Source organism: Jaculus jaculus, chromosome 10, assembly GCF_020740685.1.
Source record: "Jaculus jaculus isolate mJacJac1 chromosome 10, mJacJac1.mat.Y.cur, whole genome shotgun sequence".
Classification (NCBI taxonomy): Eukaryota; Metazoa; Chordata; class Mammalia; order Rodentia; family Dipodidae; genus Jaculus; species Jaculus jaculus.
This window is the reverse complement of record NC_059111.1, coordinates 60581041-60595910: the sequence shown is the minus strand read 5'-3', so window position 1 is coordinate 60595910 and position 14870 is coordinate 60581041.

The window sequence follows — 14870 nt, the reverse complement described above, 5'->3', positions numbered from 1 at the left end:
CTCTTTAGGGACCTTGGGTCCCAGGTGGAATGCATCTGGATGCCATTAGTGCTGCAGAACTTTAATGCTAAGGGTTGGAAACACATATACCCCAGCTCTCCCTGGTATCGATTTCTCTCATACTGATTTACTGTGGGCCTCTTGGCATTTCTCTACTGCAGCTAGCAGCTCAGCTTCAGCCCCAAAGGGCTTTATTTAATGAAAACTTGGGGCTTATACTGTGAGAAAGCTGCCCCAGGAATTGAAGCTATAGACATCCCAATGGAGAAAACATCAAGACAAGCGTCATGTGCGGGACCTGCTGAGGAATGAGAGAATGTATGGAGCCTCTGCAAAAGCATTTGTTTTAAAGAGAAGAAGGAGCAGCAACCTTCAAATGACTGTGGAAAGTTAATAGAAGCTCTTATTACTGAAAGATAAAGTGCTTGCATGAAATATGTACAGAAGTCTCACTGGGAGAGGGAGTCGGAAGAGGAGGGAGCCACACACATTAGAGTTGTGGAGAAGTCTGTCTGACTATGTATTAGAGTTGGCTACAAACAAACAGAGTCTTTAGGGAGTGTTAAATGGATGTATTATTTTAAAAATAAACTTTTTATTTTAAAATCTCCTTAGATTTACATAAAAATCATAAGGCAGGTCCAGATATTTCCCATGTTCCCTGTACCCACTTTCCCCTCTTGGCAACATGTTACACAATTGGGGTGCATTTGTTCCAACTAATAAACTAATGTTAACATAGTATCATAAAGTAAAAGCCCATACTTTAGTTAGATTTCCTTAGTTTTTACTTAATGCTCTTTGTCAGTTCCACATTCCCATCCATAGTACATTTAGGTATCTTGTCTCCTTAGGATCCTCTGGTTTGGGACAGTTTTCCAAACATTTTTTGTTTTTGTTTTTGATGACCTTGACAGTACTGGTCATTTAGTCAAATGTGGATGCAAGGTTCATCTCATGTTTTTCTCAGGATTAGACTGGGGATTATGCATTTTTGTGTGGAAGACCATATAGGTAAAGTACCATTTTTATCTTATTGGACCATACTACACACATGACTTATAACTATTGAGCATTTGAAGTGGAAGTGATTAGGTGTGAACAGGAATTGAGGGTTTATAATTAAGATTTTTGCCTCCATGTGTGGCATAATTCAATGCAAAGTAAAGTAAAGAGGCATATAAACAGACCATTGGTATTAAGGAACCACACAAGTATGTGCTGAACAGCGATGTTAACAAGGAAACACAGTTACCCCTTGTGTCTCATGAAAGAAGTCATTAGAGAAGTGCCAAAAACAAGAGAAGGGGAAAATGAAACATATTTGATCTTTGTTCTAGTACTACAACTAGTTTATGTTGAATCAGCCTGCAAAAAGTACTGAAGCTGGCTTGTAAGAAAATCTTACTGAAAATTTGAAACTAATCCACCAAGCTCACCTACTCAGAAATAAATATGGTAATAAGAAAGATATATGAGCTTTCTAGTGAACTGTGGTTGTCCATTGTAGCTCTTCATCTGTTCATTTTTAGTAGCTGGACAGTAGTCTGACTTTCTGTGGCTCATCTCTTCAGTGGAATGCTGATATTTAAAAAATAAAAAAAAAAGTCATGACAAGGTCAGTATGGCCATGAACTTTTGTACTTTCATTATGTTAATCCTTCATGTCACTCAGGTCAAGGACTTTGTATAATTTATACAAGCATTATGCTTTCAAATCCTCTTGCCTCAGAAATCATGTCTCTGAATACTTCACTTCTGCAAGATTAGGTAATGCTTATCACATGGAAGCTACAAAGCTACACACTGGAGTGGCTGAATAAATGAACATCAGCATGGAGCCATAAAACACATTCCTGGCAATTCAGTGGGAAACTTTCTATGCTGTCCGAAGGTCTGTATGGAATGGTTGGGGGCTGAATGGAAGGGGATTAGTTTGGTAACCCTGCCATAACAAAGTGCCACAGAATGGGGGCTTACACCAGAGAAACTCATTTCCTCACATAGAGGCTAGCAGTTTGAAACCAGGTGGTTGGCAGAGTCAGTTTCTTATGTTGTGTCTTTTCTTGCAATGGTGTTGGCCATTGTCTTACCATGTCTCCATGTATTCTTCCTTCTGTGTCTGTCCTTGTCCTAATCATATCTTCAGAGAAGGACACCAGTTTTATTGGATTAGGGCTCGAATAACTTGTTAACCTTGACAACTGGCTCAAAGGTCCTATATCCAAATGCAGTCACATACTGAACTACTGGGGATTACAGAGCTCAATAGACAAATTTTATGAGGACATACTCCAGCTCATAACAGGAAGGGGAAATAATTTGATACAATGGGAGCATGGGAGCTGCCTTCCCTTAAGATATACATTGAGAAGTCTGGGATGACTGACATTTGGAGGCAGACTTTTGGCTGAGCTATTTGAGGATATTATAACAAGGAAGAAAATGTAAGAAAGATGGTATCATGTGTGGAGAAAACGTGCTATGTAATATGGCTTTGTGCCCATTTGGAGATGTTACCTGGGGTGTTTGTACAGCTGTTCTGTCATTGTCCCTATCAGCAGCCTGAAGGCTGATTTCCTGGTGAATTTTCACCTAATTTCTTTTGCATCTACCTTATAAGGGATCATTTCATTCCTGACTTAAAAATGCATCAACCAGAATGCTGATTTTTAATGTACATCAGGAAGTATAATTATGGAGTGACCTGGTACTCTAGGTCCTTGGCCCACATACACTTTCCCTGCAGGCATATCTAAACAGGAGAGTCCATTATCATCAGAGGGCAGCTTGGTAAGCATGGAATCAGGCTGGGGAATTAGTTACCAGGCACAGCCTGCCTGTGCTTTTTATTCTTTAGGCTAGTCAGCACTGAGCTGCAGACTAGTGGCATATGGCTGGCCTCTTCAGCTTTTGTTATTCCCGTGACTATCCATTGCCCCCTCTGACAATTCTTCAACCTGTAGTATCCAGGTCAACCATCCCTTTCTCTCAAAAGCCTTATTTTCCTCAGGAAAGAGTCCTTCTTCCCTATCTATGCAAAGTATTTATATTGAATTCCATGCTGTGGTCATTTCTTTATTCACCAATATTTTCCAATGAACTCAGAAGATAGAGTGAAGGGACTTTGTCCAGCACCATAACATACATACATACATATATACGAGTGTGTATTTGTTTTTGTTCCTACTTTATGTTTTAAGACACTCCCAGGAAGTTGTTCATACAGCAAAATCTTTTATTATTTTTAATTTATTATTTTTTCCTTTTTATTTCATATTTAAATTAAAAAAATTTTATTAGTTATGTACACAGTGTGTATACAGCCATGTTTATAGCATTGTTTGCCTCCTCCCTGCCCACCTCCTCCACAGAAACCCTCCTTGTTGAGGAATGTGGGTCGTGCATTGTGGGGTTAGCCACCAGTTATGGGGAACAGCAATGTCTCTGTGCACAATGTCCCAACATGTAGCTCTAACAATCTTTCTGCCCCCTCTTCCACAAATATCCCTGAGCCATATATGGTTCATTATAGGTCTACTTCAGTGATGAGGTATTAGGAGCCTCTCTGTCTCTGGATATCTGGTTTGGTAGGAGTTGAGTGTTCTCTGTGTCTATCTCCTTCACCCTTGTGCTTGTACCAGGTCCACTAAGAAAGCAGCACTCTTGTTCATTTCCCCAATTGCTCTTGGTTTCAGCTGGGGCTCTAGTGCAGTGTGATGGGCTGATTCTCTCAGGATTGGTGTCAATCTGAAAAAGAAAAGCAAATTCTTCAACAGAGAGTGAAGTCAGTACCAGATAAATGGGATAACCATTATTATTTTAGAGATAATTTAATAGGTATAGGCCGTGTTGTAGCCCACAATTGGTGGGAGCTTGACAATAGAGAGTGGGCTCATTTTTTGGATATAGTCCTGAGTTGTTTCCTAGTTCAAGCTATGGGTTCTGTTCCACTGAGCAGATCCATTCACCAATTCAAGAGAAGTTGGCTACCCACCATGGCTGTGTGCCACTATTGCACTTGTGTGAGCATTACATCAGGTTGTTTCCTGCTGAGTAGCTTAGACGATGAGTTGGTTGGACAGATGTTGCTCATTTCCCACCAGTCACTCATGTAGCACCTTCTGGCACTAGACAAGCTAACTGTCTGGGGACTGATTCTTTTCCAGATTCTAGCCAGGTCACTCCATGTTCAATACCAACAGCATATGATGTCTTTGGAAGTAGGGTCTTACCACTAAACTTTGTTGGGTCATCAAGTACTCTGTCAGAAATCTTTCTTCTTTTGGGAAACCTTGTAGGTCTCTCTGATCAAAAACTCACTGTGGATGGTAGCCACATGCTGGTACTGAGAGTTACAGGCCAGCACCAAATGAAAGAAGGAAGGAAAAGATAGGTAATATAAAAGATATAGAGAGAAGAGGGTGTGAGAGAGAGAGAGAAACAGGAGAAGATTAAGGTTGGTCTTCATTAGACCCTCTTCAGGGCACTGTGATTCAGGTGTTCCCTCTAAAGACATGACGAAGGTTCAACCATTTATTTTGTCTTTTCGATGTAGATTTTTATGGTACCATTGCCATTTGGGTTCAGTTTTGTGTCCCCCACCCCCATCCTTACCCTCTCCTCCCATCCACCCTCCCTATTGTCTGGTTCTTGAGATGCTTATTAGGTATGTCAGCATCTCAGACAGATTCAGGATAGGAACCACAGATAAGTGAGACCATGTGATGATTATCTTTCTGTGATTGGGTGAGTTTGCTGAGAATTACTTGTTGCAAGTTTGACCATTTTTCTTCAAATTTCATTGAGTCATTTTTCCTTACTGCTGTGTAAAATTCCATCATGCAGATATACCACATCTTGGTTATCCATTCATCCAATGATGGGCACCTGGATTCATTCTAGCTCATAGCTGTTATGAATTGAGCAGCTATAAACATGGTTGAGCAAATATCTTTGAACTGAGGCTTGGAGCTTTTAGGGTAAATGTCCAGGAAAGGAATAACTGGGTCTTTTGGTAACTCTATAGCAACCTTTTTAGGATTCTCCATATTGCTTTCCATAGTGGTTGAGCCATCTTACATTCCCATCAACAGTGAATGAGGCTTCGTTTTTCTCCACATCCTTTTCGGCATTTGTTTTCATTAGATTTTGGTTTTTGAGGTAGGGTCTCACTCTAGCTCAGGCTGACCTGGAATTCACTATGTAGACTCAGGGTGGCCTCAAACTCATAATGATCCTCCTATCTCTGCCTCCCTAGTGCTGGGATTAAAGGACTGTGCCACCATGCCAGGCTTCATTAGACTTTAATGTTTTCTCTTCTTACTGGGGTAAGGTGGAATCTCATAGTTGTTTTAATTTGCATTTCCCTGACGATTAGGGATGATGAACATTTTCTTAAGTGTATGTTTGCCATTTATATTTCTTCCTCTGAGAACTCCCTGTACATTTCTCTGCCCCATTTTGTGAGTGGGTTGTTTGACATTTTATTGTTTAGGTTTTTGAGTTCTTTTTATATTCTTGAAATTAGGCTTGTGTCAGTTGTCTAGCCAGCAAATATTTTCTCCCATTCTGTGGGTAATCTATTGGCTCTGCTTATTGTATGTTTTTCTGTGAAGAAACTGTTCAGCTTCATAAGATACCAATGATTGAGTGATGGTTTAATTTCCTGAGCTACTGGGGTTTTGTTCAGGAAGTCTTTTCCAATTCCTACATCATGGAAAGTTTCTTCTCTGTTTTCTTCCAGTAGTAGCAGAGTTTCTGGTCTTATATTGAAGTCATTGGTCCATTCTGACTTGATTTTTATGCATAGCAAGATGTGTGGATCGAGCTTCATTTTCCTGCATGTGGTTATCCAGTTTGTCCAGCACCATTTGTTGAAGATGGTGTCCTTTTCCCAGCCTACATTGTTAGGGCCTTTGTCAAGTATCAAATAGGTGTACTTACTTTTCCTGGGTCCTTGATTCTGTTCCTTTGGTCTATAATCCTGTTTTTATGTCAGTACCATGTTTTTATTATTATGGCTTTGTAATAAAGCTTTGGATTAGGTATGGTGATGTCACCAGAGGTTTTCCTTTTGCTGAGAATATGCTTGGATATCCGAGACATTCTGCCATTCCATAATAATTTTGAGATCATATTTTTCTATCTGTGAAGAAAAATATTGGGATTTTTATTGATATTGCATAAAATTTGTATATTGCTTTGGGTAAGATTGCCATTTTCACAATATTAATTCTGCCTAGCCAGGAGTGTGGAAGGTCTTTCCATTTTCTCAAGTTCTCCTTGATTTCTTTCTTGAGTGTTTTTAAGTTTCCATTGTATAGGTCTTTCACATCCTTGGTTAATGTTATTCCAAGGTATTTTCTTTTGTTGCTATAGAAAATGGGACAATATTGCTTATTTCCTTCTCTGTATCTTTGTCCTTTGCATATAGAAAGGGTACTGATTTTTGTGCATTGATTTTGTATCCTGCTACTTTGCTGAAGGAGTTAATCACCATTAATAGTTTTGAGATGGAGGTTCTCAGGTCTCTTATGTATAGAATTGTGTCATCTGCAAATGGTGCTTACTTAACTTCATCCTTTCCAAATTGTATCCCTTTTATTTCTTTCTTCTGTCTTATTGCTTGAGCTAGGACTTACAGTACTATGTTGAAGAACAGAGGTGAGAGTCGATACCCCTATCTTGTTCCTGATCTCAATGGAAATTCCTTCAGCCTCTCCCCATTAAGTATTATTTTGGCTTTAGGAGACTTATATATAGCCTTTATTATGTTGAGATATAAACCATTCATGCCTATTCTCTTCAAAGTTATTTTTTTTTCGAGGTAGGGTCTCACTCTAGCCCAGGCTGACCTAGAATTCACTATGGAGTCTCAAGCTGGCCTTGAATTCATGGCAATCCTCCTACCTCTGCCTCTGAGTGCTGGAATTAAAGGCGTGCGCCACCACACCCAACTCTCTCCAATGTTTTGATCATGAAGTGATGTTGTATTTTGTCAAATGTCATTTCTGCATCTATCTAAATGATAATATGGTTTTGTGTTTAAGCTTATTTATGTGGTGTATTACACTGACAGGTATCTTTGTGTTGAATAACTCCTGCATTCTTGGGATAAAACCTTCTTGATCAAGGTGGATAATGCTTTTGATGTGTTGTTGAATTTGGTTTATAAGGATTTTGTTCAGGATCTTTGTGTCTAAGTTCATCAGGGAAATAGGCCTATGGTTTTCTTGTGGCATCTCTACCTGGTTTTGGTATTATGGTGATACTAGCTTCATAGAAGGAGTTGGGGAGCTTTCCTTGTTCCCCAATTGTGTGGCATATTTTGAGAAAAGTTGGTTTTAGTTCTTCCATGAAGGTTTGATAAAATTCAGCTGAGTATCCATCTTGTCCTGTACTCTTCTTTTGGGGGAGGTTTTTGATTACCTTTGAATGAATCTTGATAGGTGTGATAGGTTTGTTTAGGAGATTAATCTGCTCTTAGTTTAGCATTGGTAGATGGTATGTGACCAGGAATTCATCCATTTCCTCCATATTATCCAGTTGTATGGAGTAGAGGTTTCTGAAATAGGTCTTGATGATTCTCACAATTTTATTTATGTCTGTTGTGATCTCTCCTTTTTTATTTCTAATTTTGTTAATTTGAAGCATCTCTTTTTTTCACTTGCTCAAATTGGCTAGGGCTTTATCAATCTTGTTTATTTTTCCAAAGAACCAGCTCTTTGTTTCATCAATTTTCTTAGTTGTATTCTTAGTTTCCACTTCATTAATTTCTGCTCTGATCTTAATTCTTTCTTTCAGTCTGGAGCTTTTTGGGTTGGATTCTTCTTGCTTTTCCAGTGCCTTTAGGTGGATGGTTAGGTTACTGATTTGGGATCTCTTTGTCTTTGTTATGAAGCCATTTAGTGCTATGAATTTTCCCCTGAGGACTGCCTTCATTGTGTCCCATAAGTTTTGGTATGATGTGTTCTCATTGTCATTCATTTCTAGTAATTTCACAATTTTAATTTTTCTTTTGTCCTCTACCCACTTATTGCTTAAAAGCATGTTGTTCAGTTTCCAGGAGCTGATGGGATTCCTGGCACATCTTTTGTTCTTAATTTCTAGCAATACAGTATTGTGATCTGATATCATACAGGGAGTTATGTCAGTCTTCTTAAATATATGGAGTCAGGCTTTATGACCTAGTATATGATGTATTTTAGAGAAGGTTCCATGGATTGCTGAGGAGAATGTGTAATCTGAGGATTTGGGGTAGAATGTTCTGTAGATGTCCATTAGGTCTAATTGATCTATGGTTTTGTTGAGCTCTTTCACTTCCCTGTTACTTTTCTGTTTGGATGATCTATCTATTGCTGATAGTGGAGTATTGAAGTCCCCACCTATTATGATGTTGGTGGTCATTTCTCTTTTGTTGTCAAGTAGGTTTTATTTTATGAATTGTGGTGCACCTGAGTTTGGTGCATAAAGACTTATGATTGTGATATCCTTTTGTTGGATAGCTCTCTTGATAAGTAAGATGTGACCATCTTTGTTTTTTGGTTACTTTTGGTTTGAAGTTTATTTTATTTGATATTATTATAGCTATGCCTTCTTGTTTCTTATTTATGTTTGCTTAGGATATCATTTTCTACCCTTCACCCTGAGGAGGTGTCTGTCTTTGGTGATGAGGTGGGTTTCTTGAAAACAGCAGATTGAGGGGTCTAATTTTTTTTTGCCACCTCATTAGCTTATGTCTCTTGATGGGTGAATTAAGGCCAGTAATATTTAGGGTACCAACTGTGAGGTTTGATTTACTCCCTGTCATGTTGTGGTGGTTTTATGCTTTCTTGGGCTTTGTAGTTCTTTGTACCTTCGCTGAGTTTGGTTATTGTAATCTGCTTCTTGAAGGCACTTTGGGTTGGTTTTTGATTCTTCTATTTGGAGAATTTCCTGAAGTACTCTCTCCACATTTGGTTTTGTGTTTATATAGTTGTAAATCTGAGTTTTATCGTGGAAAGTTTTTGTTTCACTATCTATTATGAGAGATACTTTTGCTGGGTAGGGTAGTTTGGTTTGGAAGTCATTGGTTTTAAGCCTTTGCAGTGTTGCAGGCACTTCTGGCTTTCAGGGTTTCCATTGAGAAGTCTGAAGTAATTCTGATGGGGTTACCTTTATATGTAATGTGTTGTTTCTCCCTAGCTGCTTTTAGGTCTTTCTCTTTGCTATCAATGTTTAGAGTCTTAATGATAATATGTCTTGGAGAATTTCTCCTTTGGTCCAGTCTGGTTGGAGTTCTATTAGCTTCTTGTAACTTGATGGGACTTTAATTGGAAAGGGTGGGAAAGTTTTGATAATTTTGTTGAGTAACTTCTCTATGCTTTTGGTCTGAATTTCTTCCCCTTCTGGTATTCCTATGATCTGAATGTTGGATGTTCAAGGGTATCTCACAGTTTCCTCATGTTCTGTTCACAAAAATTTTTGAACTTATTGAAACTTTTGGACTCATGAACTGCTTCTTTTGTTTTTTCTTCCTGTTCTGAGTTTCTGTCCTCCATGTGGCTGACTCTATTCTTAAGAGCTTCTACAGTGTTTTGGGCTTATTCAATTTGGTTTGAATTTTCTACTGCTGTTTAATGTATAGTTTCCATCCCTCCGTTGAGTTCCCTTTTCATGTTATTGTTTGATTTTCTTAATGCTTCTTGGAATTCACCCTTGCATTTCTTTATGTCTTCATTGAGCTTAGCCAGTGGGTTATGGAGGGCCTCTGTTGCCCACTCCTCCACACACTTCTTTAGATCATTTAACTGTCTTTGGAACCTTTCTTGGTCCTTTTCTATTAGGTCTAATGTAGTGAGGACAGCATTCATATGATTATCAGCCCTTTGTTGCTTTCCTGCAAGTTTTGCTATGTGCTTGGTCAGGTTTGCATAGCTTGTATTTTCAATTTGGGGTTCTGACCCTATTGTCTCTTCTATGTTTTTGATTAGAGATATCCACTGTTGGACTGGGCAATCTTGTTGCGTTTACTTGCATTTGATTTTTCATGTTATTCCTTTTGAATTGTGGTGTGCCCATCACAGTGTAGGTGTGTTATTTAACCTAGGAGGAGGCTATTGTCTATCCTTGAAGTATCTTCAGTAATTATTCCCTTTTATGTTCACTTCCACTAGGCTTCTGATGGCAATGGGGCCTGCCTACTTGGAGGGAAAGAGCCCTGATGAACATGCTTGTTTTCCCATGATTCTGGTTATGGGACTGAGTGATCAAGTGGGCCAAGGGGATGGGGGTAGAGGGGAATGGGACAAAGCAGACTGGTGTTGAGGCTGGACTGTGGAGTGGGGAAGGAGGGGAATACATGGTGTAAGAAGGGATGGGACAGCAGATCCCTTGGGACCCTGTTGCAGGGTATGGATGGAACTACCAGGTCCTGTGACAAGGCAGAGCGGCAATATGGGACTGCTGTTGGTCAGGTGACATGCGGGGTTTGGTGTTGAGGTTGCCTGTGGTGGGAGAGCCTAGGGAGGGGAGAACCCTAGCCTGTTGGCCTGGGTCTGAGCATGGAGGGGCAATGGTGTGTGAAGGTCCCTCTTGGTGGCAGTGGGAGCACTAACCTGCTGACTTGGCTTGCATATGGAGGTGAGGGTGGTGGCAAATAGGATGGCATTTGCATGTGGAGGTCTCCTTAGGGAAGGCTAGCCTGCTGGCTTGGGTCTGTACATGGGGATGGGGGTGGGTGGTGAGTGGGAAGGCATTTGAGCCTGGAGGTCCCCTGAGGGAATGCTAGCCTGCTTGCCTTTATTTAATTATTTATTTAATTAAAGAGAGAGAGAGAGAGAGAGAAAGAGAGAGAGAGAGAGAGAATTGGTGTGCCAGGGTCTCCAGCCACTGCAAATGAACTCCAGACATGTATTTCAGCTTGTGCATCTGGCTTATGTGTGTCCTGGGCAATTGAATCTGGGTCCATTGGCTTTGCAGGCAAGTGCCTTAACCAATAAGAAACCTCTGCAGCTTGAACATAATCTTATACTAATAGTTATGAAGTCAGATAGACAAATAAGCATGTCTGTCTATCAGAAAAATATATTCTGAGAGGTTAAGTGAACTGTCAGTTCTCAATTATATGTATTTTCCACCAAACTATTTGTCTTCAAGATTGCCTTCTCACTTGTCAGTTGTCTCCATCTCCATTCTGTGAATTCACACTCAGTGCTTGAGCCTTTCTCCTACATTTTTCATTTGCTTTTTTCTTCTCCTAGCTCTTTAAATATGAAGTGTTTTACTCGTGAAGGGACCTTCCATGTCCTGCCTTCCTGGGGAGAATCCATTTCTTCAAGATCCTTTTCTCCCCTCTTCTGAGCACCCAATCTTTCTTCACACATTTTTCCACCAATTTTCAAACTAAACCTCCATTTCTTTAGAAATTTATGCTAAAAAATGTAACCCTAGGATTAAATTTAATTTGATTTAAAAATGCAAATAGCCTTGTAGAGGTTTTTTTAGTTTTGTGTAATTTTCTTGTAAATAGATCCTGTTTACTATGTTGGGAGAGAGAGAGAAGGAGAAGGAGGAGGAGGAGAGAGATATATGTATGTACATCTTGCTTTCACATAATACATATACACACATGTAATTATCTTAACTCTGTATTTGGTAAATTATTCTTGCCCTTTAAAAGATAATTTTTAAAAATTAAAAAAAAAGAAATTTCTATACCTTCTAGTCCAGAATCTTCCATGAAAGAGGTTTTAGATGGTCTGCAACTAGTCATTATAGCCTTTGGGGAGATATGATGCTTCATGGATGAGTCATTAGTTTCTGGGCCCAGAGAACAAATCTGAAGGACCTTTTCATATCTTATAATTAAATACATTCTGCAGCTTGCAGATAAACATGCTGATCTGACAGTGAGTTAAGGAGGTTTATCAGCATTTGTGCACCTGCAGTGTTGACACTAAAATACATGACTTCATTAAAACTCACTGTGCTTGTGAGAACAATGAGGAATGGTCATAGGTGTAGAAAAGAAAGACACTACTAGATTGGAAGATTTAAGCTCATCTTTGAAGGGATGAACTTATTCTATCCGACATGTCCAGCTGTGCAAACAGCAGTGCAAAGTAAGCTTCAGTTAGCTGTACTAAGTGTAGGATTAAACAGAGGCTGGGCCACATATAAATGATGAGAATGCTTCATATACTCAAATGCTATGAATGCTGCACAGAGGGGGAACAAGAGTCACAGAAGTATTTAACTAGCTGTCATAAAAGGAGACTATTTTCAGGACCTTCTAGGAACATTTCTTTTTCCAGTAACTTTTTGCCATTTGAGGCCGGTGTTTCCTAGGATGAAAAGAACAATGCAAAACATAAATCTCTCTCTCAAAAAAAAAAAAAAACTCCACAGGGAAATAACAAGGGTTTCCACAGTTACCATTCTCTTATAAAGTATCAGAATGAGGAAACAGTGTAGAAGTGTATGTGTACTTATGTGGGTGCTGGCACTTAGAATAAGAGTGTAGCTAACAGTGATTTAGTCTGAGATAGAAGACACTGTCATGAAGGTACTAGAAAGCTGAACTCAGGTTCTAGAAGCCTTGGCAATAGGAAGATGAACAGGACAAGACAGATTTGAATATTGTACCAACTTTATTTGAGGATCTGTGGATAGGAGTGGATATTTTTATATGGTCATGTCTTTGGTGAGAGTTGTGGGTAGTCTGAATAGAGTTAGTCAGAACCTCTGTCCCAGATAGGCAGGAAAATGCTTTGGGAGGGAACTCAGACTCCCTGAATGTCTGTTCACCAATTCTCAACTGTCTGGACACTGCCATGAAAATTGAAGGACAGAAGATTCCTTATTTCCCGTAGGACCTCAAAAATGCTACAGATATCCTTGAAACTTTTGTGAGTAGAATAAATAGATAAGTTGACTTCCCTTATAGCCATAGTAGCTAAATGTTGTAGGTTTTATCCATGTTTCAGGACTGTAATGGATTAAACCTCTTTAAGATGTGGCCTGAAATGTTTCACTTTTATAGTCAGAAAAGATTTTGATAGTCAGGCAAGGTGACACATATCTGAAATCCCATCACTCCTGGTAGGGAAGGCAGAGGTAGACAGATGGTGAGTTTGAAAAAAGCCTTGGCCATACAGTGAGACCCTGCATGTTAAAGCCAAAATAAGAAGGGAAAGGCTATAATACAGCATACATAGTGAACTTAGAAATGCTGCTAAGAAATTCACTGCAATCTATGGTTATGCTTTTCTATCTGTCAATAATGTTTCATAAAACTTATATAGATCTCTTTGTTCTTTCTTGAAAGAATGTATAGCAAGTGCTAAAACTATTTTATTTAAAGTTTTACTTGATATGACACAACCATAGGACAGATGCAGTCCTGTGTGAAAAATTATGGCCATGGACACTTTAGAAACACACACAGGGAAAGTACGTTGCTTAACAAGATGCATGCATATTGTTAAACTCCAAATTCTTTTAACAATGTTCTTTGCTTCTTTTGTATCAACTTAATACAATATTTAGTGAGAGAAATGTTCACAATCAGTCATCAGATTTGTTAATATAAACACAAAACACATATAATTAGTGCCATATGTAAATATGCTCATGTATTTCTCTAAATCACATAATACTTGGTCATCTCCCTTGGCAACCGATCCAGGTTTGTCTGTTTCATGCATCACAATGGATCTAGCTCAGAATTTATTGGCACATTAGTCAATAAGTTACCAAAGTTAATCTTCATTTAATGAATCATCAGCAAGGGAGATACACCAATGACAAGTGTTCAATTTTCAGAAATCTCTTACCCAATCTGTCTCTCTTCCTTCTGTCATCCTAATTATTGATTTAATGTCTGAGCCCCTCCTCCCAATCCCTCAGTCAGCACCCTTGAGAGTTCAGTCTTTTAACGATGTTCTCATTAGAGTCAATAATTCACCATGGCATATTATATAGTGCCCTGAATATCTATAAAGCTGTTCTTTCATGTTGTACATCCTGGGGTGCTCAAATAATTAATTTGTCTAGCTATACAGAACAATACCTTCCATTGTGAATGGTAAAACTGTGCAATCCACAGAGGCAAATGTGCAGAATGGCTTGGAGACAAGCTCTGCAGGAGAGCTGCTCAAGAGGATTTTAATGTTGGAGTCAGGTAGTTTTTTTCTTGGCCCTATGTGAAGATACAAAATCAGCTGCACACTTGTAATGTAGTAGTCAATTGCCAATTGATCTAAGTATTTTTGGGGGTATTTTCTTCTGAGTTTTAAGAATAAAGTAATTCTTAAAAATGGTTCATTTGGTGACATTTGACACTTTTGTTTGATATAAAATATTCCAGAGATATATCATTAAGGCTCAGGAGAAAATCCTAGCATCTGTCTCTCAAGTTATTTCAGAACTGTTTAGGTTTTGTGTATGAAACACATGGATATGTGTGTAAGTTAAGGACCTTTAACTAGTTCACATTAATGAAAGCCATTCACTAGTAGCTCATTTGCTTACATTAACAAGGAATAACTATGTGTATTCACATTTTAATTATTGCCAAGGAACAAGACAAATTCCAACATAAGTCGTGGTGAATTGCTAACACTTTAGATAAATAAAATGAGAACTTTTTAAACATTCACAATATAATTATAGTTATATAATTATATATAGGCCCAAATTCAAATTTCAGCCTGCCAAATAGATGGTGTTGAGTGAGGCCAGACCAGTGAAAGAGATCAGTTTCTTCTAGCTCTAATATTCTATATTTCTTTCCATGATGGCTTAGGCCTTCAGTGAATAATTTGTTCATCAATTGGGATATAAAGCATTTAATAACATTCATATTTTCATTAAATTATTCCAGTTAG